This window comes from Ambystoma mexicanum, chromosome 6q (genome assembly GCF_040938575.1).
Source record: "Ambystoma mexicanum isolate Mex_15411 chromosome 6q, UKY_AmexF1_1, whole genome shotgun sequence".
NCBI classification, from domain to species: Eukaryota; Metazoa; Chordata; class Amphibia; order Caudata; family Ambystomatidae; genus Ambystoma; species Ambystoma mexicanum.
In genome coordinates this window covers 981,451,912-981,476,732 of record NC_090937.1, presented here as the reverse complement: position 1 = coordinate 981,476,732, position 24,821 = coordinate 981,451,912, and the positions used below count along the sequence as shown (strand labels likewise).

Genomic DNA, 24,821 nt, shown 5'->3' with positions numbered 1-24,821 from the left:
CCTGCAGATGAGTAGAGCTCAGCATTGTCTGCAGCCCGGAGTCGGGGGACAAATTTACCCATGATTAGGGTCTTGTTTGCAGGAAAGCAGGAATTCTGAAGTTAACTTCAAGTACAGGATCGCTAATAACGCAGAGCTGCTAAACTCTGCCATCATTTGCAAAATGCATATTAGCATTTATTATCTTCACTTGGCGAGCAGCTGTAAAAAGGGGGGAGGAACTCCAACTTCTAAATGCGTTTGCCTGGGAGACACTCTTGGCGTCCTTTAAAGGTGATATGTGTGGTAAAGTGCTAGAAAGCCTCTGTGCCCGCTGCTGGGCACCACTTGCTGTTTGCTTTGGATTGGAGAGAGGGCGGGGATATATAACCTCGAGTCAGGACTTTCGTAGCATCTTTTTAAATTTCTGGTGGATCAAGAGGAAAGAAAGTTAGGGAGGACAGGAGCTGGTGTGGACACGCCGCTGTGCAGTAAACTGAGCATGGAGGTGCAAATTCTGTGTTCATGCATGCTTGAATATAAAAACGCACGTACACAGGTGTGTGTGTGTAGATATGTATGCTTGTGTGAGCCTGGGTGTTTGAAAAGATGGGTCTATGTGTGTACTTTATAGGCGCATGTTTGCGTGCGTTTTAAATGATTGTATTGTAACTACATGGTACTATTGCACCACAGTTGACATTGGCCATTACATTTAAAAAAGAAAACCTGTTTTTTGTCTCAACAGGCATAATTTTTTCAAGGCCACCTCCAACTCGATCAGCTAGCTAGCCTCAGCAACACCTTGTCTTTATCCGATACTATCGCTGACCTCCCTCTCTGCCCACCACCAGGTAAGAGAACTATCCTTTTACTCTGGGCTTAACTGCGATAGCACCTAGCTGACAGAGCAACTACTAATTATTCAGTTGTTTCAGCTCCCCTCTGGCTGCCTGCACCGTGAGATTAAAGAGCATTCCTTTTTAGCCATTCTTATTTAAGTAGCAACCCAAGTACACTGCATCGCTATGGTCACTGATTTTCATAATATCTATCTGCCGTGTAGTTATGGTTAAGTTGCTGAACTCATAGGAAGACCACTTTGTCAGCGGCTTATAACTTTGTTCTCCCTGGAGGAATCATCACCAAACTTTGTAAAAACCTGATTTTATTTTATTCTTTAAAAAAGTTTGCCAAGTTGGGGGAAGTTTCCTGCAAGGGGGGGCAACTTATAGGGGAGTTTTCCAAAAATATTTTTTTCTCCATAGACTGAATGGGGAAAAACTGCGCACGGCTACAGGCAGAACGGCTCGACGGATTTTCACCGAATTTGCGGCAGGAGCGGGGGCTTCGGTCATTAAGCGTGCTTTTGTGTGTTTGGTGAAAATCCGACCAGTACTTTTGTTGCAAAGAACTGAAATGTATTTCTAAACAAATTGGTGATATCTGGGTCCGCTCCGCGGACTGAAGTCTCATTGTCCTGCAGTACGCAGTGATGTCGGCAAACATTGGAGGGAGCCAGTGGTTGGCTGGAGGGAAGCGTGCTGTGCGTCAACGTTTTTGGGAAACGCCACCATGGTGTATCGGAGGATAGTGTTGTGGTGTGTGTGACAAGGCTCGAAGCCATTGTGTGCGTGGCTGGGCCTCTTGTACGTAGCAGTGTGCCCACTAAAAGTATATTTGGCTCTGCTCTGCGTCCCATTTCCCTGTTCGCTGCACGGTCAAAATTTTGATTGCACTGCAGTGTGTGGTCACAGGATGTGTGTCAAAAAGTGTTCCATGATGTCGGCATGTTTCGGAGGACAATGCAGTGGCGAAAGGGCCTGAAAAACATAGTGTACGGCATCTGGTGGTGGGAAGAAGGGATGGAAAGGGTGCAGGAGTGAGCTTTATGTGATATATATATCTCATTGGAAGAAGACGGTGATGTGCCAGCGGTATCTGTGCATAATCCGCCAATGCGCGGTTACCTCAACAAGCAACAATCTTGTGTGGTTAATGCAGGTAGCCTTCGTTATGGCATGGCGGCTGCAAAGGGGATTTCTTTCTGTGATGAGTGGTGGCAGGCACATTTGCAGAAGGGAGTGCATTCGACGAGACATGAGGATTTGAACATAGCGTATACTATGGTGTGCTGTGTGAGGTAAGTCTGTAGCCCCTTCGCTGCATGGCTGCAGCCCTAGCACAGAAAAGTATGTCCACTGATTGAAAGTAGGTGCCACATTGTTGCTTTGTGTGGGGGGTTTGGCTGCAGTGCACACAATGTTGGTTGCATGGGTGTGGTGATTGGTAGAACAACCTACTGTTGTCGGTGGAGATGTTGCCGTGAGCAGTCCTGCAGTGTGTCCACTGGGTGCACTAACGGATTAGTGTACATATGGAAGAGGTCACGGTGCAACTGGTTCTTATGTGCTTGCGTAGTGTGTAAGGCACAGATTAGTAAGTGTTGCAGTGCACTAAGCACCATTGGTTCTATGCACGTACTAGAGGGTTTGGGAGCAGGCCCAATGTTGTGAAGATTGTCTTGTTGGCCTGCTTATAATGCTTTGTGATTGGAAGTGGGTAGCAGTGCCAAACACAGCGATATGTTTCCGCATTACTGTAAGTGGAATACGTTTCTTTGCCTCCCTGCTTTATGGTGCAGCATTTGTGTCGAAGTGCTGGTGCATATGTTGCTTTTGTGATTTCTGGCACATGCCTACATGGCTCTGTTATGTTGTGGTGGGTGTGGCCAAGGCCTAGACTGTTGGGTGCATGGCCTTTGGCCATGCACCCAACAGCCTAGGCCTTGGCCACACCCACCATAACATAATACAGTGATGCAGTTTTCACTCTGCATTTGAAGGTGGTGAGTAGCACACAATGGTTGCGGAGGACATTGTACACTTGGTAGAACAGCAGAAGTGAGCTGCTACGCGTACATTAGCATATGGTGTTCATCATTGCCCCTGTTGCGCAATAGGGAGCCACACGTCACCATTTGTGTTGCTATGGTTAGGCCCTTGTAAGACCCTTGCTTGAAGTGTTTTCCTTTCATGGCGCAATGTGTTAAGTCATCAACATCAGAAATTTGCAATATGGACAATGGACACAGCCACTCGTATACCGTTCAGCACAGGTAACGCAACTTCTGATGCTTGTTAATCTGCTTAGAATCACATGCTGTGCATAGTCCGACATCCAGTGGTCACTGCGGAGTATTGCATTTTGTTTTTCGTAGTCGAAAAGGGGACGTCGACATGGGCGTGTCTGTAATACTATCCTTATAGAGACGTGCAGTGTACCCAAAATCCCTCACGCGTCGAGGTCCCTCATATTGTTTTTTTCCGCCCAGAATACTGGTCGCCTTAATGCAGAGCTCGTTGGAGACAAATTGCCAATACCACTTATTCGACCCTTGGTCGTTTTTTGTAAGTTATTGATAATTCCTAACCCTCCTTCGATGGCTAAGCTGTTTCAACGCCGATCAAGATCTTCGGCGGTGATTTTTACGGAGGCGATCCTTCGGCGCTGCCGAACACGTGGCCCGGCCTCGCTGGCCTATATAGTAGGGAGAGTGGGGGTCGTGGGGACACTTCTGTTTCTTTACTAGAATGCTTTTCTCTTTCACCCCCCTTCCGGGTCGTTATCACTTACAACTGTATCCTCCGCTTTAGAGAGGACTCCTTTTAGATTTTGCCTGCGTTGTAACGGCAAATTCACGTGAAAGGATAAGCATAAGCGGTGTAACCGCTGCTTACCCCTCGACCACAACGAGGACGGCTGTGCGGCCTGTAAACTTCGTCGGCCAAAATCTTTAAAGGACCACAGGGTCAAGAGGTGGGCAGCCTACGCTATGTCTAAAGCTGATTCCTCACCCGCCGCCACCGAATGTGACGAGGGGGACAGTGATAACACTACCTCCGTATCAGAGGTTGTTGACCTCTCTAAGGAGCGTTCCCGCTCCTCGGTGTCTGCCCCTGGCCCCGACAAGTTTGGCTTATGCCCTACACCCCGGCGACGCCAACGCACATAGAAAACATAGGGATAAACGCACAACTCACGCCACTCCGACTAAGTCGAAGAAAGCCCTAACGCGAACGCAGACGCCGGGCCTACCGCAGCCTCTGCCGAACGTAAGGGTCGCAAGCCCTCCCCGCAACCGCGACTAGCGACTAGGCCGTCCACAAATAAGGGTGCTACCACCAAAACGCCAGACGCGCCTCGTAAGAGCGCCCGTCGGCGAATATGTCTCAGCACCGCCTAAGACCGTGCGAGACGAACCCTCGACGGAAAGTTTAGTCGTCGAGAGCTTGCCTAGAATAGTCTCCACTGACGCTCAGAGACGGACGGCGAAGGAGTCGCCGAGCCCAGCTCACAAGGCAAGGGAGACGCTGAAACGGATCGAAGGCAGGCAGGAACCTCCCCCTCCATCGAAGGAAAGACCTAGCCCACAAGAAGGTTTCTCAGAGGGCGAAGGGAGTATATCCTCCACGCTATGGGAGAGATCTCGACGGCTACAGACGGAAGAGCTTCCCTTTACGCCTCCAGACCGTTATGGGTTACCCCAGTGGACTTTAGAAAGATTTCAATCTTTTATGGACAAACTAGTTATGTCCACCCCTGAACATGTAACACCCAAGAGATCAAGAGAGATACTTCATGATGACCGCAGGGGCTAAATACTCAAGACTATTTGACCCACTTCAAGAGGAGGTTAATACATATGACCTCACTGAAGAAGACTCTCACTTTCAGGAGGATGGAGAGTTCCTAAATATTGAGGATCAACAAGACCCTGAAGAAGGTTTTGAGGAATACCCAGACATGGGTGGAGGGGGCTTTGAAGAAGACCCAGACGGAGGTGGCTCACAGCCTTGGCAGTCTCCAGGAGCGTCAACAGACTCAGACATTCTGGATCTGTCCTCTCCTCAGACCACACCAGTCAGTAACCCGTCACCTATAGATGACAACCCACTTTCAATGCGCTGCTACGTAAAGCAGCAGCACATTTTGAAATTGATACAGGGGAAATTACTCCAGAAATAGACTTTGTGGAGAAAATCATTAAGGAGAAACCACCTACTAATCGGGCCATTCCCCTTCTCGCCTCAGTCAAGAGACGACTTATTCCATCTTTATCAACACCTGCATTGGTTAGAGGGATCAACCCAAGAATTGAGAAACTTTTTAGTCCCTCGCCCTCGGACACATTATTCATTAAGGGTCACTCAATACCTGATTGCTTGGTAGTAACCACCACAAGGAAAAGGGCAGGGGTTCCGCTATCTACTAGCGAAGCACCCCCAGACAAGGAGGGAAAGAAGCTTTACGTCCTGGGAAAGAGGATTACAGCCTTGGCAGCTTTCTCCACCAGAATTTCCAATAACAATACCTTACTGGCAAGCTACGCTGATGCCCAATGGAGAAAGTTACGCCAAGACCTTGAAGTCCCTGAGCCCTTACAAACTCGTTTGTTAGCCACTGTAACAGAAGGTACTCTGGTTAACCAGAGCATCATTAAGAACACGCTAGATGCTGCTGAGACGGCTGACCGGTCTTTAGTTCAGGGGGTACTTCTCAAGCGTCATGTCTGGCTCAGGAACTCTTTATTTTTTTGTATTTATTTTTTTTATTTTTTTTGTTGAAAATTTGGTTTTATTGGAGTTTTACAATTATGACATAGTTAAAAAAATAATGCAAACATTGGTATATATCAAAGTGAGGTCACAACTACCCCCCCGCCCAACCTCCCACATTTGACCCCTCCTCCCCCCCAACCCATGCCATGGTTTAATGGTCGATAACAACAACAGGGTCCAGCACATCATCTGAAGCTGCAATGCGAGCATAGGGTTGCTTCCGAAAGAAAGACGGTGCTCAAAAAACAAGGTCCAACTTATAAAAGTCACATTTCCTGTAACAATCGATCTCTTCCCACTCCAAAGGATCGCCCCGATAGTATTGTTCCCATCGAGAGGACCGTCTGAGCTGATTACTTATGCCTCAGGCTATTTTCCCATATTTATCAAAAAATGGCAGCCATAGGGCCTCTATGTTAGATTTGGATTCATCAATCAGGTGGGTAAGATACTCCATATCATAGATTGCCCGTGTTTTCGCTACCCACTCCCCCTCCCCAGGAGGTCGGGGTGATTTCCATTTTTGGGCCCAGCAGCATCTAGCTGCGACTAGCATGACCTGCAACATATGGTCATGTTTCACCTTGCGGGCCCCCCTCAACCTCAATGCCGAACACCACCAGCCAGGGGGACAGAGTTCTCACCATTCCGTCTACTCCTCTTATCCATGACAGGACCTCACTCCAGTAGGTCTGTGCCACCTGGCACTTCCACCACATATGGACATAATCCCCCTTTTCAACGTGGCATTTCCAGCAGTGGGGGTTGTAACCTTTTCTCATTCTGGCTATCCTCTGTGGGGGTAGTGCCATCTGTGTATCAACTTCAGGGCCTGGTGGCAGTATTTGGGTGCAGTTGTGGAACGGTGTGCCTGCCTACAAATCTTGGTCCATCTTTTTTCCGTTATGGGGGTGCCTAAGTCCTTCCCCCATTGTACTTGGGAAGATGGGGAGGGGGGTCCCGTGGGGTAGAGAACAACAAAAAGCTATAAAGCCGCGATATCACCCCCTTGGTACCTTTGTGTGTTATGAGGAATTTCTCAAAATCAGTTAGGTCCCGCCTGAGTGTGTCACCCCATCTGCTCTCAGTAAGGGCACCCTTAAGCTGTAGGTATCGAAAAGGGGAGAGGTTAGGGAGTCCCAGGGCATCCTTCAGGTAACCTAGAGATATAAACACCCCATCCACCCAAAGCTGTCCGGCCCTACAAAGACCCACCTTGTACCATTGCTGGAAGGCTAGTGGTTCGTTGATCCCTTCCCAAAGTGGCGGAGCCCAGATGCAGCTCAAAGGTGAGGGCCACATAGTGAGCCATCTTAGGTAACCCCCTTCTTTCCAAATAGACCACAGCACTCCCAAAACTAGATGTTTTAGAACCCTTCTCGGAATAGATGTCTTGGGGACCCATAGCCACTCGTCCAATGTGACCGGTGAGAAGTGTGTGTTATCCAGTGTTACCCATTGTTTCTTTGGGCCAGTCGTCAGATGATCAACAAGGACGCGCAATTGTGACGCCTTATAGTAAGTGTTTAGATCTGGGAAATTAACTCCACCCTCATCCTTGGGTCTAGTTAGAGTGTCATAAGCAATCCTGTGGGATTTACCGGCCCATAGATAGCGGAGAAGGGCCCGCTTGATCTCTAGGAGAAATGAGTTTGGTATCTGGGTTGGCAGCATTTGAAACAGATATAAGAATTTGAGGAGGATTACCATTTTGATGGAGTTAAGGCGAGCCATCCATGAGAGGCCAGATTTTGACCAGCGTCCCAGGTCGTGTTTGATTGACCTCCATAGGGGCGGGTAGTTTACCTTAAAGAGATCTTCTAGGTGTGATGGAATTTGGATCCCCAGGTGAGAGAGTCCCTCTGTTTGTTTACAAAACGGGAGGTTATCGATGTATTGTCCCTCGGTCTCGTTGAGCTGGCCTGCCGGGAAAGCCACTGATTTATCTACGTTGACCTTATAGCCTGCCAGGGTACCATATCGTTCCAGACTATTCAACACCTCTGGGACTGATTGGGATGGTTTAGAGAGGTGCAGGAGGACATCGTCGGCAAACAGGGTTATTTTGTAGTCAGTCCCCCTATTTTAACACCCTGGATCTGATCATTAGTCCTGATTGCTATGTCCCAGGGTTCCATCCCCAGGGACGTATATGAGGGGAGACAGTGGGCATCCCTATCTTGTGCCACTCTCTAAGGGAAAGTACTCAGACTCTCCTCCATTGACCACCACTTTGGCGGAAGGACGGGAGTAAAGGGCCGTCGTCCATCCCCGCCACCTGGGTCCCATCCCCAAGGACGACAGAACCCCCTCCATGAAGGCCCAGCTCACCCTGTCAAACGCCTTCTCCACGTCTAGAGACAAGAGAAGAGCACCATCGGATTTCACTCCATTTGAGCTCAGTATGTGCAGGGTTTTGCGCATGCTGTCTGCTCCTTGTCTATTTACTACAAAGCCTACCTGATCGGGGTGGATCAGTCGGGGGAGACACCTTTCTAGACGTGTCGCCAGGATCCTGGTGAAGATCTTGGCATCTGTGTTCAGAAGCGAGATGGACCTGTATGAGCCACACTCCGCAGGGTCTCTGCCCGGCTTAGGGATAACTGTGATTATGGCCTGCAGGAATGTCGGTGGAATGGTTTCTAAGGTTTTGATTTGGTTAAATAATTTGGTCAGTGGTTGGATTAGTTCGGACTGAAATTGTTTATAGAAGTCCGCTGTGTACCCATCTTCTCCCGGGGTCTTGCCTATTTTAAGCTTTTTGATGGCCTCGTCCACCTCCTCCTCTGTTATCTCCTTGTCTAGTGTCTCCCTCTCTAGGTCTGTGAGCTTGGGTAGGGGGTAGTCTTCAAGATATTTTCGAATTTCATCCAGTGATTCACCCTCTTGTTTAGTGTAAAGGGCCTTCTAGAAGGCCACAAATGATTCGGCTATGTGTTCAGTTTTTATCTGGGCGTTACCCGCCCCGTCCTTGACCTTTTCTATGTGTCTGCCCGCCCTGTTTCCCCTCAGCCTATGTGCCAGAAGAGTTCCAACCCTGTTGCCCCTCTCATAGTATCTCTACTTCGTGCATCTCATTTTTCGAACTACCTCTCCAATCAGGATTGTATGCAGAGCTCGTCTCTTCTCTCTGTTCATTCAGGAGGTTTTCGCGGTCTATGTTTCCCTTGGTGAGCTGTGCCCTCATGGCCCTCAGGTCTTCCCGGATTCTGGATTCTATCCGGGCCCTCTCTTGCTTCTTGCTCTAACCCTCTGCAATGAGGAGACCCCTGAAGGTGGCCTTCGCTGCCTCCCAAACTGTAACCATTGGGACTTCCCCTGTGTCGTTTGATAAGAAGAAGGCTTCTATTTCGTTTTTAAGGAATTCCCTAAACACCTGGTCCCTCATGAGGGTGTCGTTACAGCGCCACCTACGTGATTTCACGGTGGCTTGCAGCCACCATTCCATTACTAGGAGTTCATGATCCGACCAGGTCACAGATTCAACCGTGGGGTTTCCGACCTCTACCCCTCCCTCCTCCGACACCAACAGAAAATCAATTCTGGTATATGTTTGGTGGGGGGGAGAAAAACGTGTACCCCCCAGGGGTTTGCCAGCATTTGTGCCATACGTCAACCCAGTAGTACTCTTGTAGGAGGTCCCTCAGGGCGAGATTATCTTTCGTGGGGGCTTTTGGTCCCGTCCCTTTGGCCGACCACCAGTCAAGATGGGGGTCTGTAATGAGATCGAAGTCTCCGCCCAGGATTGTAGCTCCCTCGGCCCACCCGTCCATGACCCTAAGAACCTTGTGGATAAACTTGACATGGCCGGCGTTGGGCGCGTACAGGGTAGCTAGTGTGACTCGTGTGCCCTGGGCTGACCCCTTGATCGCAAGAAATCGACCTCCAAAGCCCCTTTTCGTCTCTACATCAGTGAGATGCAGCGATTTACCCAAGAGGATACCTACTCCCTCCTTCTTTGTGCGAGGTCCAGAAGTTTCTACCCATCTCCTTTCCTTTCATCGTTGACTCGGGCATCCCTTCTATAGTGGGTTTCTTGTAGGAAGAGGGCCAGTAATTTCTGTTTGCGGAATAAGTTACTTGTGAGAGACCGCTTGTTTTGCGAGTTGAGACCTTTCACGTTGAGCGTACCGATCTGACCTTCAACCATGGTCGTCGCTATCCTTACCCTCTAAAGCCTCAGTGAGTGCCCCCGTTATCATCCGTAGACTTGAACCCCAGAACCATGGCATGGCGTTCCCTATTTCTTTCCCCTTCCCCCTCAAGGTTCCCCATTTCCCTTACCCATTTTGGTAGGCGTCCGTCTCCATCGCCCGACATACATCGGGTTTAGTCAACGAACTACCAGGGCCGCTGCCTGGGCCCCCGAGAGAGAAATAGTGTGGACCGTACCCTCCGGGTTATACCTATAGGAACATTTTACAGGTTTAGTCGGAGTCCAATCCTTCTACAAGACCTCCCCCGCCCCCTATACTCCCGCTGCGTGTCTTGTGTCTCATAGGGGCAGGGTCCCACTGTGAACTAGCTTCCAGTGTGAATTGGGGGGGTTCTCGAAGGTCTCAGGGGGACACACCTGGCCACCTTCTGACAACCGAGAACACCACCACTCCGTGTTTCAGACAGGTGGGACCCGAAACCTTCAACCATCAATTTCGGCATAAGCCTCGCCAACCGTGGCAACATCCCAATACAACATAGAGTGCCCCCCAGAGAGTGCGGGCAAATGCAATACAATACAATAACATCACATTTCTTAACTTTCTCCCCTTCCCTCTTAATCATTCGGATCCATCGCGCAGGCCTTGGCATCAACAAAAGTGGAACAAATGTTTCTCCCCAATTCGCCAACGGCCACGGAGGGCGAGTGAGCGAGTGAACCACAACAGATCGGCACAGCATTCCTTTTAACTTCTCCTCTATCCGATAATCATGCGTGTCCTCCACGTCTCTCCGAGGGGTACCTGGTTTTTCTTAATTTCCGGGTGCCCTTCTCTTTGTGTTTCCCCTGGCCGAGGTCAGGGCCCCGTGGGGCATGGCTCGGGCCTCCGTCAGATCTGCCCTTCTCCCCCGAGGGCCCGGGGGGGACCCAGATCAGCTTGTCGATGCCTCTCTGGATGTTCTCTTCTGTAACGAGCTGAAAGTTTTCCCCTTGCCATTCAAAGGATAGGTAGAATGGGTGTCCCCAGCGGTACCGGACCCCCTTCTCCTGCAACCACCTAGTGATCGGACCGCATTTTTTCCTCATTTGTAGCGTGAGGGCGGATATGTCCTTGTAGATTGCCACCCTGGAGTTGTCGTATTGTATCTCTCTAAGAGTTCTAGCTCTTTCAAGTATTTTTTCTTTGTCTCTGTAATAGTGGAAATTCGCAAGCACGGAGCGTGGGCCCCTACCGCCTCCGCCAGCTCGATGAACCCTATCAATCAGAATGGTTTCCCTAGAGTCAATTCCCAAGACAATCCTAATGATCTCCTGCACTTTGCCCTCCAGGCCGGTCTGGGTCTCCCCATCCACGTCCGTCAGGCCAAAGAATCACAGGTTACATCTCTGTTCACGATTTTCCATGTTTTCCACTTTGAGGCGGAGTTCCCCCTCGCGCCGCTTTATCTCTTTAAACCTTGCCTCCATCTGGGTCTCCAAGAAGACGGTGGACGCCTGGTTATTCTCTTCTACCCCCTCCATTCTGTCCTCCAACGTGGAGACCTTGGTGGTGAGGTCAGCTAGCTTGCCTCCCATGTCCGTTCTCATCCCCCTGATTTCGTCTAGGATTGTCTGGATATTGTTTTGCATGGTGTTCATGTCAGGGGTTGGGGTATGTGGGGAGCTGATCTCCATCTCTTGTTTTCGGGGAGTGAATTGGTATCCTGCCAGGGTTTCTTTCCAACTCATGGGGGTGTCTCCACCTCTAGATCTTCGTGGTTTCCCAGTGTTCCTCGAGGCCTCCCCCCGGTTCCATACCAACTCCCCCCGACGGCCGGTACTCACGGTTACTCCGACGTGGGGCCGGTGGGTGCGTTCAAGGGTCGCCGGGGTGGTAGTCGCTGTGGATGGCAAGTAGTAGGCCCCACGATGGGCCCTGCACTGCGCAGAGGGGCCCAGGCGCGCTCCCGCGTCGGCCCGGGCCTATTAGGTGTAGGCCTCTGAGGGTTGTATCCCTATGGTGGTAGTTGCAAAGATGTTCCCCACTGCCGGGGGGGCGAGAAGAGGAAGGGGTCCTGGCGAGCTCCTGCGACGGGTCGGGATACACAGACGCATGTGCGGCAGGCCGAGGGTGGGCTCGTCGAACGAGGGCTCCGGTCTCCAAGGGGCTCCCACGAGCTTTCAGCGATGCCGGCAGAGGCGCAGGGTCTCGATTCCTCAGATTGATCCCCGCGCAGCGCCCATCTGCGGGGACGAGGGGCCCGGCCACGGAGCTTCACCTCGTGCGCGGCACGGGCCTGGAGGGGGGAGGGGAAGCACGGAAGCTCCAAGCCAAAGATATCGGGGACCCGGGCACCCCCAGAGCTCGGGAAGGTATTGCCGGAATCCCCAGGAGTTCCCCCCCACCTGGATTCAGCCTTCCGCAGTTTACTCCACAAATCTCTCGGGGCTTCAGGGGAGCTGAACGATCAGGCAGCCATCACGCCTGCGCCCCCTGGTGGCCTCCGAACTCTGGTTTTAAGCCAGAAACCCAGGCGTCGCTTATCAACAATCCAATTGAGGGCTCAAACCTGTTTGGTAAGGCGGTGGATGATGCACTGGAGACAGCTAAGAAGGATTTTGATACCCTAAAGGCTCTAGACCCAGATCACAAGGCCTCCCAATAAGCGAGGTTACGGCAACAGATGCTTTTTTCGTGGCCAACGACAAAGCCAACAACAGCAACAAGAACAGTACTCCTCAGCAGGCAACTGGTTCTCCACTCAAGGAACCAGCGGACAATACGCTCAAAGAGGACAAAGTCGTGGCAAGGGAAGAGGTCGGGGCCCCACTCCTAGAGGCTCCCCGGCTACCAACACCAAATGACCCAAAGGTTCGGGTCCCCTCCCATGCATCGCCGCTCATGGGCCGCATAACATCTTTTCTACCAGCATGGGAGGGAATAACAGACTGCTGGGTATTGTCAACCATAGCCCGCGGTTACTGCATAGAAATCAGTCGATCCCCTACGTTCAGACCCCCAAGGGGAAGACGCCTATCACCAGAGCACCTCGCCATCCTTCTTCAAAAAGTCGAACTGCTACTAGAAAAAGGAGCAATAGAGGTCGTGCCTCTATCTCAGTTAACGGAGGGTATTTATTCAGTGCACTTCCTTGTACCCAAAAAGGATTTAACCATGCACCCTGTACTGCGCCCAGCGAACAAATTTGTCAAACCTCAGAAATTTCGTATGGTGACCTTACAGGAGGTAATTCACCTGCTTTCACAGGGAGATTACATGGCAACACTGGACATGAAAGATGCATACTTTCATATTTCAATGTTGCCAGCGCACAGGAAATACCTCAGGTTCATCATAGAGGGTAAACACTACCAGTTCAAAGTGCTACCCTTCGGCATAGCGTCAGCGCCGAGGGTATTCACGAAAGTACTGGCAGTGGCAGCGGCCCACCTGCGCAGGTTGTCCATCCCAGTATACCCTTACCTCGACGATTGCCTCATAACAGGGGATTTCTACAAGACATGCTTCTCAAATACCCAAAAGACTGTAGACCTTTTGTTCCAACTGGGCTTCTCCATCGAGAAGAAGTCCAGCCTAGACCCCAGCCAGGTCAAGCAATTCCTAGGGGCTCCAATTCGAACAAAGGACGGCCTCGTCTTCCCCTCCAACGAGAGGGTCCAAAATATGCTGTTTCAGATCCCTCAATATGTAGCTGGTCGAGAAGTGACGGTACGCAAAGCAATGTGATTGATAGGAATGATGGCGTCCTGTATATATTTGGTACCTCAGGCACGCCTGCGCCTAATGCAAGAGTGGTTCAACAGCCAGTGGTGTCAGGCCAGCGGACAATGGGACGATCTAGTGGTGGTCTGCAGGCCTTGGTTCTCTCGCTGCGGTGGTCGTAGAAGGAAAACCTCGTAATAGGGAAACCATTCGCCACCCCCGCAGGGGAAGCCACTCTAACCACAGACGCATCCCTCACAGGTTGGGGTGCTCCCCTATCTCATCAGACTGAACACAGAGTTTGGACTCCGAGTGTAGCGTCTAAACACATACATTTTCTGGAACTACTGGCGGTCTTCAAGGCACTGAAGGCTTTCCAGGCACACCTTCAAGGGAAGACAGTGATGGTCCTCATGGACAGCACCACAGCCATGTACTACCTGAACAAGCAAGGGGGCACTCACTCTCCAGGACTGTCCAAGCTGTTCCAGAACATCTGGAGGTGGGCTCTCAAACACATGTTCCTGTTATCGCAACATGTACCAGGGGAACTTCGTCTGCTGGCAGACGAACCCAGCAGAGACTTCCCTCTGCCCGCAGAGTACGAATGTCGATTACGAGAAGACTTTGTCTCCGACGTTTTCACACAATGGGGCTTCCCAGAAATAGATCTGTTTGCAACTCTGGAGAACACCCAATGCCAAGATTCCGCCTCCAGTTACCCCCAGAACCGCTCCAAGGGGAACGGTCTCTGGATAACCTGGTCAGGGAAATTTGTTTACGCTTTTCCCCTGACTCCCCTTCTCAACAGGATAGTGCACAAGATGCACCAGGAACCAGTTACCATGATACTAGTGGCCCCAATGTGGGCCCGGCAACCATGGTTCGCTCACCTAATGGAGATGTCACTGTCTCCACCGGTGAAACTACCCTGCCCGTACAACATGTTGTTACAGGACAGGGCCAGAACGCTGCACCCATGCCCACAGACACTGAACTTAGCAGCCTGGCTCCTGAGGTCATAGAATTCGGACATTTGCAACTCCCTCAGAGATGCATGGACATCCTTAAAGAGGCAAGGAAACCGAACACTCGTTACTGCTACTCTAGCAAGTGGAAACTGTTCGTCATCTGGTGTAGGGCTAAAAGCATCAACCCCGTTGACTGCTCTCCCACACAAATTGTTCTTTACCTAACTCACTTATTAGACTCAGGGTTAGTCTTTAATTCTATTAAAGTTCACCTAGCTGCACTTTCCGCATACACCACGTCTCAACGTAAAGTCATGGTAGAAAGTTCCAGTTATCAAAGCCTTCATGGAGGGATTGAAAAGGATCCACCCTCCTATATCTAACCCAGCTCCCGGATGGGACCTAAATGTGGTACTAACCAGGCTTATGGGCTCCCCCTTCGAACCCATGCACAAAGCAACACTTAAGAACCTTACTCTTAAAACTGCTTTCTTAATAGCTATCACCTCCATTAGGAGAGTAAGTGAACTACAAGCGCTCTCTATAGTAGACCCCTTTGTAACAGTTCACAAGGATAAGGTTGTTCTACGCACGCATCCTAGGTTTGCACCGAAATTCATTTATAAATTCCATGTCAACCAGTCTATGGAACTACCAACGTTCTTTCAAAACCCATCAAACTTGGGAGAAAAAAGCCTGCATACACTTGACGTGCGCAGAGCGGTCATGTTTTATAAGGAGAGAACTAGACCACTGAGAAAGACTAATCAGTTCTTTGTCTCGGTGGCAGCAGGAAGAGAAGGGGATGCAGTTTCAAAATCCACTATATCTAGATGGATTGTACAATGCGTCACTCTCTTTCTCTCTTGTAAAGAGAGAACTACCCTTCAAGCCACTATATCTAGATGGATTGTACAATGAGTCACTCTCTTTCTCTCTTGTAAAGAGAGAACTACCCTTCAAGCCAAGAGCACAGTCTACTCGAGGCACTGGGGCTTCCATAGCATTCATTGTAAATATCCCTCTTGAGTCCATTTGCAAAGCGGCAACCTGGAGTTCTGTACACACCTTTACTAAACACTACTGTCTAGATGCCTATTCTAGATCTGATTCCCAGGTGGGACAAGCAGTATTAAGACAGCTTTTCTCTACTGTTCCTTCTCACAACCCACCTCCAACTCCGGGTACTGTGCGCTAGTCTATGCACGGCATGTGATTCTAAGCATATTAACAAGCATCAGAAGACATGCATTACTTACCGTAAAAGCATTTCTGATTATTGTATCTGCTTAGATTCACATGCGCCCACCCTTCCTCCCCGCTCGGATGGAAGGAACATAGACATCTTATTACTTTCACTCTTTTCTGTACTCACTCACGTCCAAGAAGGCTCCCTCAGGGCAGAAAAAATACAGACAGAGGGACCTCGACGCGTGAGGGATTTTGGGTACACTACACGTCACTATAGGGATAGTATTACAGACACGCCTATGTCGACGTCCCCTTTTCGACTACGAAAAACAAAATGCAATGCTCCGCAGTAACCACTGGATGTCGGACTATGTACAGGATTGAATCTAAGCAGATCCAATCATCAGAAATGCTTTTAAGGTAAGTAAAGCATGTCATCATGGAGCCAGGCATGTAAAGATGTGGCCAGGGCGAAAGTTGGCTGGCGCAAATGCGGATAGGTAGTGCATTACACATGACATTGGGAGTAAAACATGGATTGTACTTGGGTGTGGTGCTGTGTGTGGTGAGGCCCTAGCGGTCAGTGATGGTAGAGCAATAGCAGAAGGGGAATACAATGAAGACCACTTGAAATGTATACTGCAGTCCGGTGTGTTGCATGTGCTAATCCCGTAGCCCCTTTGATGAATGGGTAGCCACCTTGCACTGCCATATGTGCCCTGGGGTGAAGTTGGTTTAACATTGTTGCCTTCGGTGTGCAGTTTGTGATCATTGCATAAAATGTTGGTTTCATGGTTGTGGGGATTGGTTGCAATTCGTACACTGTGTAGTCCATGCCTGGACCTGATGGAGTGACAACGACTCTAGTGGGTGCAGTTGTGAAGTAGTGGATGCTTAGAAGTGGCTAGGGGTGACCTGCATGTACCTGGCCACTTGTTCACGTTCAAGACTGTTATGTTGTGCTGGGTGTGGCCAAGGCCTACACTGTTGGGTGTACAGGAAAAGGCCATAGGCCAGGCACCGAAGAGCCTAGGCCTGCACAATAGCACACATCCGGTTTTAAGTATGCATGCCTCCGATGCTGGTGACGTTAAAAAAGAAAAATGGTTCTGCAGGACCTTGTAGACGTGGTAGAACAGCACAAGTGACCTGATATGCGTCCAATACCATATGGTGTAGATTACACCACCTTGGACATTAGGGAGCCACATGGCGCTATTTGCGTTTGGCACGAGTTGCCCTTTGCACCACCCATCCTATGTTACCTTTGTGGCTTGCAGTATGTGGCAAATGTTCCCCTTCATGAGGCCATTATGTTGTGTTGGGTGTGGGTAAGGCCTAGACTATTCGTTACGTGGCCAAAGGTATTAGGCCATTGCCCATTGTCCTGATTCCTCCAAGATGTCAGGCTGGAGCCAGGCCACAATCGCCTACATGGCCCTCAAGGGCCTCTCCATCCCTCCAAAGACCCACTTGGAGTCAGACCTGGCGCTTGTGGCACCAGACTCACTCCCATAGGATAACATTGGGGATTGGAATTGTAGTGCATTGATGGGGACAAGAAGGATGCCCCCACATATTTCGGTTCCCAGAACTGCATGTGCGGTCTAGTCTTTTGGGTGTGGTTCAGCCCAGAGGCACCTGGGATACCCAGAGACTATTTAAGCCACACCAAGGCTGAGAAACATGCTTTGCGTTTTCTGCACCTGCAGCGTGACACTCACCGTGTTTGGATCGGTCTCCAGTAGGCTTGCATCTTTCTTCTGCGCTCTGCTCCTGCAAGAACAAGAACACCGTTAGGAACAGCCTTACCTTGTAGCGCTTCTGCCCATCAGTCATCGCTCCTTCTGTTCCGCGGGCATCTTCGGCGGTGTCATTCCCATCCCGGCATGCCTCTTCCTAAGGAAAAGGGAAAAGAACAGAAAAAAGGCATTAGTAAGCATTCTGCAAATATTTGCATATTTTTAAATACTGTATGAGCTTCAAGTGCTTACCTGAATCCCAGCCACTCTGGGGGAACTCTGACTCCGGAACTTCTCATCCATCTGCAAGAGGGAAAAGACACTCCAGGTTAGTGTCGAAACATCTAGAGGTGCCGCATACCACGCATACCCACCGCATTTGTTCTTCATAACCGGCATCCGCACTTAAACATCGCAACACCTAAAAGACACAGAAAAAGAACTCAGTTCAATGCAAATACGAAAGGGGTGCATCGCGCTCTCACTCCCCTTCAGCGCTACTCATCTCAGCAGCACGCCGCCATCCCCAGACGCCGGCCATCATCTAAGGAAGGAAGGAAGGAAAGGAACGAAGTTAGAGAACTGTTCAAAAGACTCATTATACTTACCTGTCGGACTCTTGCCAGTGAAGTAACTAGGCAGCAACGAGCCCGCATCAATCAACGCGCCCCTGCGCTGACGGCAGGACGGAGAGCACACTATCCAAGAAAACAAGGTGAGCTGTGGATCAAAGGGAAGGGTTGGACCCCGGGGAAGAAGGGGTTCAAGCACACAGAGACAATAGGGAGTTAAACTCTACCAATCCTGTGTTTCAGTCCCAGTCTCCAGTCGAATAGCCTCCAGGGAAGGGTTTGAAGTCGTAAGAGGTCAGAACAGGCTGTGTGACGTCCCCGTGGATACCAGGTGAGCGTTACACCCATGCACCCAAGAGCCTATCCCTTGGCGACAGCCAGCACAGCATAATGCAGCCATGCAGAGTTGCGTCTGCATCTCTGAGAATGGTAACCTTAGGGTTGCAGAGAGCATTTTACATTGGTGGAACAATCAAAGTGAGTGCTATGCGTTTGCGAGCACATGGTCTAGGCAATTGCATGTGTTGCACATTAGGGAGCCATATGTTAGCATTTCCGTTTGCTATGGGATGTCCTTCACAAGCCCCTTGCTTGAGGAAGTTTTTTAACATATTGCGCCATGAAAGGAAGTCCTCAGCATCAGAAAGTTGCAATATGGACAATGTACAGAGCCACTCGCATACCGTTCAGCACAGCCAATGCAACGTCATGGAACCATGCATGCAAAGATGTGGCCAGGGTGAAAGGTGGCAGGCGCAATTGCAGATGGGGAATGCATTACACATGACATGAGGAGTAAAACGTGGGGTGTGCTATGTGTGGTGAGGCCCTAGAGTCTGGAATGCATGGCTGGAAGCCTTACACAAACTGCTATGTGGGTTGCTTGCAACTACTCCTCAGATTGTTACGTTTCGTGTGTGGTTTGAGTTGTGCATGCATTGTTGATTCCATGGGTGTGCTCATTGTTCGCATATAGTACATTTTCCAGTGCATGTCAGAAGCTTATGGAGTGAACAGTTCTGCAGTGTGTACAATGCTCCTGGATGTTGTTCTGAGCCAGAAGCAGGAAGGTGTCTCGTCAACAGAAGCATGTATACTTTTTTGTCTGCTGCTGGGATATTCTTCTGAAACAATGACCTCAGTTGTGGGAATGCTGAATTTTTCCATGCAAATGGCAACTTTGTCGCCCATTGGTAATGTTGTTTTGTTTTCCTGCCTACAAGATGCGGTGAAGAGCTTACTGTAACAATGTTGCACAAAAAAAACACAAAGTCAAATAAAAAGTGAAAAAATTGATGTTTCTCTAGAAGCATCTAAAAAAGAAAAAAAGTATTTCCAGATCCGCCCCTTACAACGTACTCTCCCTACCCTGGTTGCAAGTTATTCCCCCACACTCGCACATAGCACGAAAGACACATCTGGGGATTTTCAGGCTGGCGGCCATGGAAATGGGACTGTGGAGCCACAGGGATTGCGCAACAATGTTTCTGGGCATGGTGTACGCAGAGGACTGTTGTATAGAACTGCTACTGTTACATGGAGAGCGCTTCAATGTCATTGGTAGAAGCGTTTGGAACATTTTAACAATACGCAATGACGGCATGCTGCAAAGAAAAAACTGGAAAGGAAAGAAGGAATGTTTCTGCTTCGTTGGGACATGGCACTCACCGTCTTGGGGAAACGCATGTGCGCATAATCCCGTTTTCTGCTAGCTACCCATGAGATTGGGACAATGTGGACTATCATTGGTGTGAGTCACAGCAAGGGCCGTTCATAATTTTCTTCATTACTGTGCGTACTCAGCCGGACATGGTTGCTATTAGTTGCAGATGCACTGTAGCACAGCAGATTTGGTGCACCATTACTTACAGGGCAAACCTATGTGGCCTGCTACTCTGTTCTGAAAAGCTGCAAACATATTGCACAGCACCTCTGGGGTGTGCCCTTTGTAGAGTTGCTGTGGACAACTGTCACCCGGAAAGCAGGCCTAGAATTGTTGCAAAACATAGATGCATGTGCAACGGCACATTGCGGTGTGTTTGTAAGCGTGTACTTTCTGAAAAACACTCTGTACATTGCTCAACCCTGCACTTTGCCGCTGTTCGAGGGCCCGGCTTCTGTCCCCGAAGTAAGGGCCCATGCGCAGCGTGGGTGCTGTCTCATTGTGATGTTGCCACTGTTCTCCTTTGGGACGGCTGTCCACTGGATGCGTTTTGGGCGGAATACATTGTGCCCATGTGCATGGGTGTCCTAGGCACACCGTTGCCACTTCTCTACTGACTAATAGTGTGGCACACGTGCGCTGACCATTTTGGGAGACGCTGGCTGTTTAATGGGTACAGCAGGTGGGATGTTTATCTTTATAGCTACCTGTACGACGTGGGTGGACACACCAACCAAATTAACGTTCCTCTGCATATGCTGCATGGTGGCAATGTTACCAGGACACCGAGGAACAGATGCACATACGTGTACTTGCACTTCGCACAAACGTCCGCTCCCACACGCATTGATAGGTGGTGGACAACATGTGGACATGCAGAGCCTGCTGGTGGCGTACGGATGCCTCCATTGTCATTGTGGATAGGCCGAACAGCTGCGGTGTCCGTAGGACGCCTACCTTTTTCTTAATTGAGGTCATTGCAATGAAGACTGTGTGCCGCTGATTCAGAACCCCATTTCAGGAAAAACAAATACCACACACACTCAGCAACATTCCCATTACTGTTTACTTGTACACATTCATACACCCCATTAGGAAAGGGAAGGGGTAGCTGAAGTGGCTACTTACTGTGGGGAAATGGGGATTTGCACAACTTGGTTGTGAGGGGAGGAAGAGATTGATGTATCACTGTAACGTCTCCCATGACACGGTTTTTGAGGGGATGGCGGGCTTTGTCATGGGGAAGGAGGACACGTGCAGGTGTACCCGTGCTGTTTTATTTTGTCCATAATATATCCTTGTACGCAACCTTTAAGGCGGCAAAATTGTTCAAAAATGTTTCCACTTTGACTTCCACACTGTCCATTTCCCTATGCACAGTTTCTTTCCTTTCCTATGCCCGTATGCTGTTGTGGAAGGGTTGCTGCTTGTACTTTCTTGCCTTGCTTTCCAATATGCTCTTACCGAAAACAGAATGTTTTTGGTGTACATGCAGCAATATATATTGCATCATTTACGGTTCACACTACTGTGCGTACCAATGGGGTTACGTCATGAGGGAAATTTTCTTCCTGCCACTCTAAGGTGCTTGCCATTGCTGCGTTACAAAAAGACATGTTATGCTTCTGTACTATTGCATACTGCAGCACCTGTGCAATTATTAGACCAAGTTTAGTGTCCTTACTTCATTGTAGTGACGTTCAGGTCTTAACCACTTTCCAGTCGTTACTCTGGCTGTTCGTTCTTTGTTTCCATCTACAGTAGCAGTGCAGTAAGATTGTTGAATGCAGCCATCAGCCATCAGTTCTGTTGTTGATGGATTCCTTTATGGTGTACTCCATATGCCTTTGTCCCGTTTACTTCATAAGTACACAATTTTGAAACCTACTTTTTTTTTTTTCCTTGCAATTCTTCCACATGGCGCTGTTTGTATATGTTCTTTGCGTTTGGTAAGAGAGTGCCTGCCTTCCTCTGCAGGTTGGATGCCATCCGATCTCCGCAAACAGACGAATAGTAGGCGACTGCTGTCGGCATTAACATGGTGCCAGCAGTTTCACTATATTGCACAGTTCTTCTTTACAAACTAAGGGTATCCTGCTAAAATCAATTAAATTCACTGACAAAAACATTGTTAAAGGGACGTTATGGTTAAGTTGCACTAGTAAAAACCTATGCAATTCAATGGACAAAAACGTTGTTACAGGGTGTTATGGTTACAGGTAAAACCGAAAAATTAAGCAACCATAACTCGCGCTTCCACTGTGCACTGCAAGGACTAACACCCATGACATCAAAGATAACATCACAAATTTAATTTATGATATGACTGACATCACATGTGTATATAGCTTTCATAAACAGCTTCCATAAGGAATTGTCATTGTAATGTTGGCAGAACACTATCGGGTATCATTGGAAGAACTATCATGAGATGAATAGTTCAAGGATTGCATTGCTAGAAACGCCATTGCATTAGTGAGTTCTTTCCAGTACATGAGCGCAGTCATGTAGAAACGTAGCAATTGTCTACAGCATGCATCATACAGGTGCAATAATCAAAATCTTCGGATGTTTGTTTATAAAATGATGATTGCTTTCGTTTCAGAGCTTTCTGCAGTGGGACACATCCAATAAGTAGCTACAAATGCCTCTTACTACATTATTGTACTACTATACACAACACATAGAGACCACAATGTATACAAATATGAGATACATAGAGAAAGTAAAGTAAGCAAAAAAGTAGGAGCAACACCAGAAAGTGTTCATACCCTCAATGCTTATGTTCATGCACAGCAATGATTGCTGTGTTTCGGGCTTGCTTCTTCCCTCTATGTATATGCATCTTATGATGTGACTCAACCCTAAGGAAAGTAGTGTTGGAGCATATGAGAAGGGTAAGGTCAACAAATATAGCACCTTTCCCACTTTTAGTTCCTGACTCCCAGTGAAGAAAAGCACCCGATGTACATGTCACTGATCAAAACAAGAGGGAGCCACACATGTAATGTCATCTGTCATGTCTTGAATGACATTTGTGATGTCATCTTTGATGTCATGGGTGTGTTAGTCCTTGCAGTGCACAGTGGTAGCGCGATTTATGGTTGCTTAGCTTACCATAACTGGTGAATTTTGGGGGGGGGGTAGGGTTCGGTTTTAACTGTAACCATAACACCCTGTAATAATGTTTGTCCATTGAATTGCATAGGTTTCTACTAGAGCAACCTAACCATAATGTCTTTTTTTAACGTTTTTGTCAGTGCAGAAAAAGCACATTGAGATGGAATAATTTTGCCCGGGATCACACTGTGACAATTGGGTTAAAAAGCCATAGAGTTTGCAATCCATTTTGTGTGGTTGCATGTGAAAATACCCAATAGATGCAAGTTGCCAACAGGACCACTTTCTATCGCATTTTCATTATTCCTTTGACCGCAACATATGGCAATATATAACACTTTCATGCTGGCTGTGCCCATACATATCCATGCATGCTGCACCAATACATAGTAAAAAGTTACAAATGCAATACCACATTAAGAAAATAGATGTAGGTTGACACCACACATAGGCCAAGGTCGCCACGTAATGAAACATATGTTTACTTTACCCCTGATGCGAAGTAATACATGCCATGTCACAATAAGAATGTACCAGTCACATCTAGGCATTTGAGGCTGCACTTGGCAAATGATTGCAGTACCTTACATCTGATGATGTGCTTGCGTGTGGTGACTCTGTGAGGCATATGAGGCATTTACATGGCATTGCTGAGTCAGGGTGCACTTGGAATATGATGGCTGAACCTGCACATTTCCGGCTAGTCTTTAGTATGCCGGATGTTATGCCTATATTGAAACCACATTATTACTTAATACAACTAAGCTTGAATTGTTTTTAATGTTATGGGACTGTGCCGAGTAGTTTTCATATGACTAAAATTAATCTTGGCTCTATTGGCCACAGGGCCTACCCAACTCTCAATAGATGGCGAATCTTAAGAAAAGAAAAATTGATGTTGAATGTCGAGTTTTCAATGATAGTTGGGCCAAGGATTTCTTTGTGTTTGGAAAAAAACGGGAATATCCTGTGTCTGATTTGCCAGGAAAAAGTAGCTGTCTGCAAGGAATAAAACGCTAAGCGGCATTATATTACAGCACATGCAATTGAATTTGACAACCTGAGGGGCCAGATTAGGATTGATCGGGCAACAATCTTTCTTCAAAACTGCCGAGCAGCAACCAAGATAAGTTACTTGATATCTGAGGCCATAGCTAGGAGAGGGAAGCCATTGTCCAATGGAGAATTTGTTAAAGATTGCTTGAGAATATTTACATCTGTGGCATTCCTTGTCAAACAAGCAATGGTGGAGAAAACTAGTCTCACGTCAGATAATTGCTAGACGAGTAGATGACCTATCATCAAACATTGCAGACACACTGACGATAAAGACTGAGTGCCTGTCAGTTTTACAGCTTGGGGGTGGATGAAGGCACATGTGAGTGAGTGCTGCCCAACTGGCAATCATTGTATGAGGAGTGACCAAACAATTCTGAATTTTTGAGGAACTAATTGACCTATGTCCAATGAAAGACAAAACGGGACAAGACATTTTCAATGAAGTGAAACGTGTCTTGTTGAAATTCAATCTGCCAGAGGACAATCTCTGTGGTCTGGTAACTGATGAGGCCCCTGCTATGATCAGCAAACACAATGGATTTGTCAGTTTGCTGGCATTGAGTTCCCCCAGAATGTCATCACGCATCACTGTATCATTCTCCAGGTACAACTGTGCCTAAAGGCCATGGAGATGACGCATGTGAGAGAAAAGGTTGTTTCTACAGTGAATTTCATGAGGTCAAAAGGGCTTAATCATAGACGGTTCCAAGCATTTCTTGCAGAGATGGGAGCGGACCATGATGATATTTACTTCTGCCAAGTTCGTTTCCTTTGCAGGGCAGCCACACAATCCAGATTCTGGTCACTGCTTATTGAAATTAAAACATTCATGACCAACAAAGGGAAAGATCTTCTTGGATGATGATAGCTGGTTGAATGACTTGACATTTCTTGTTGACATATCTTTCGGACATGAATATAAAACTGAAAGGAAAGGATCAGTTTGTGTACAGTCTGTATGAGATGAAATTGTTTCAGAAACAGCTGGATGAAAAAAAAAATGGCACTCCTTTCACAGTACTGTTAACAAGATTTGCTCAA

The 24,821-nt window shown here is 48.4% G+C and overlaps 1 protein-coding gene across 3 annotated transcripts in view; it reads left to right on the top strand.

The window, feature by feature from the left end:
- Positions 1–24,821, top strand: part of CASP3 (caspase 3) — a 741,803-nt gene that overhangs the window by 117,602 nt on the left and 599,380 nt on the right. For all 3 annotated transcript variants that reach the window (XM_069631494.1, XM_069631496.1, XM_069631495.1), the window contains one exon: positions 728–833. The gene's annotated coding sequence lies outside the window, so the exon portion shown is untranslated. The remainder of the gene's footprint in view (positions 1–727; positions 834–24,821) is intronic.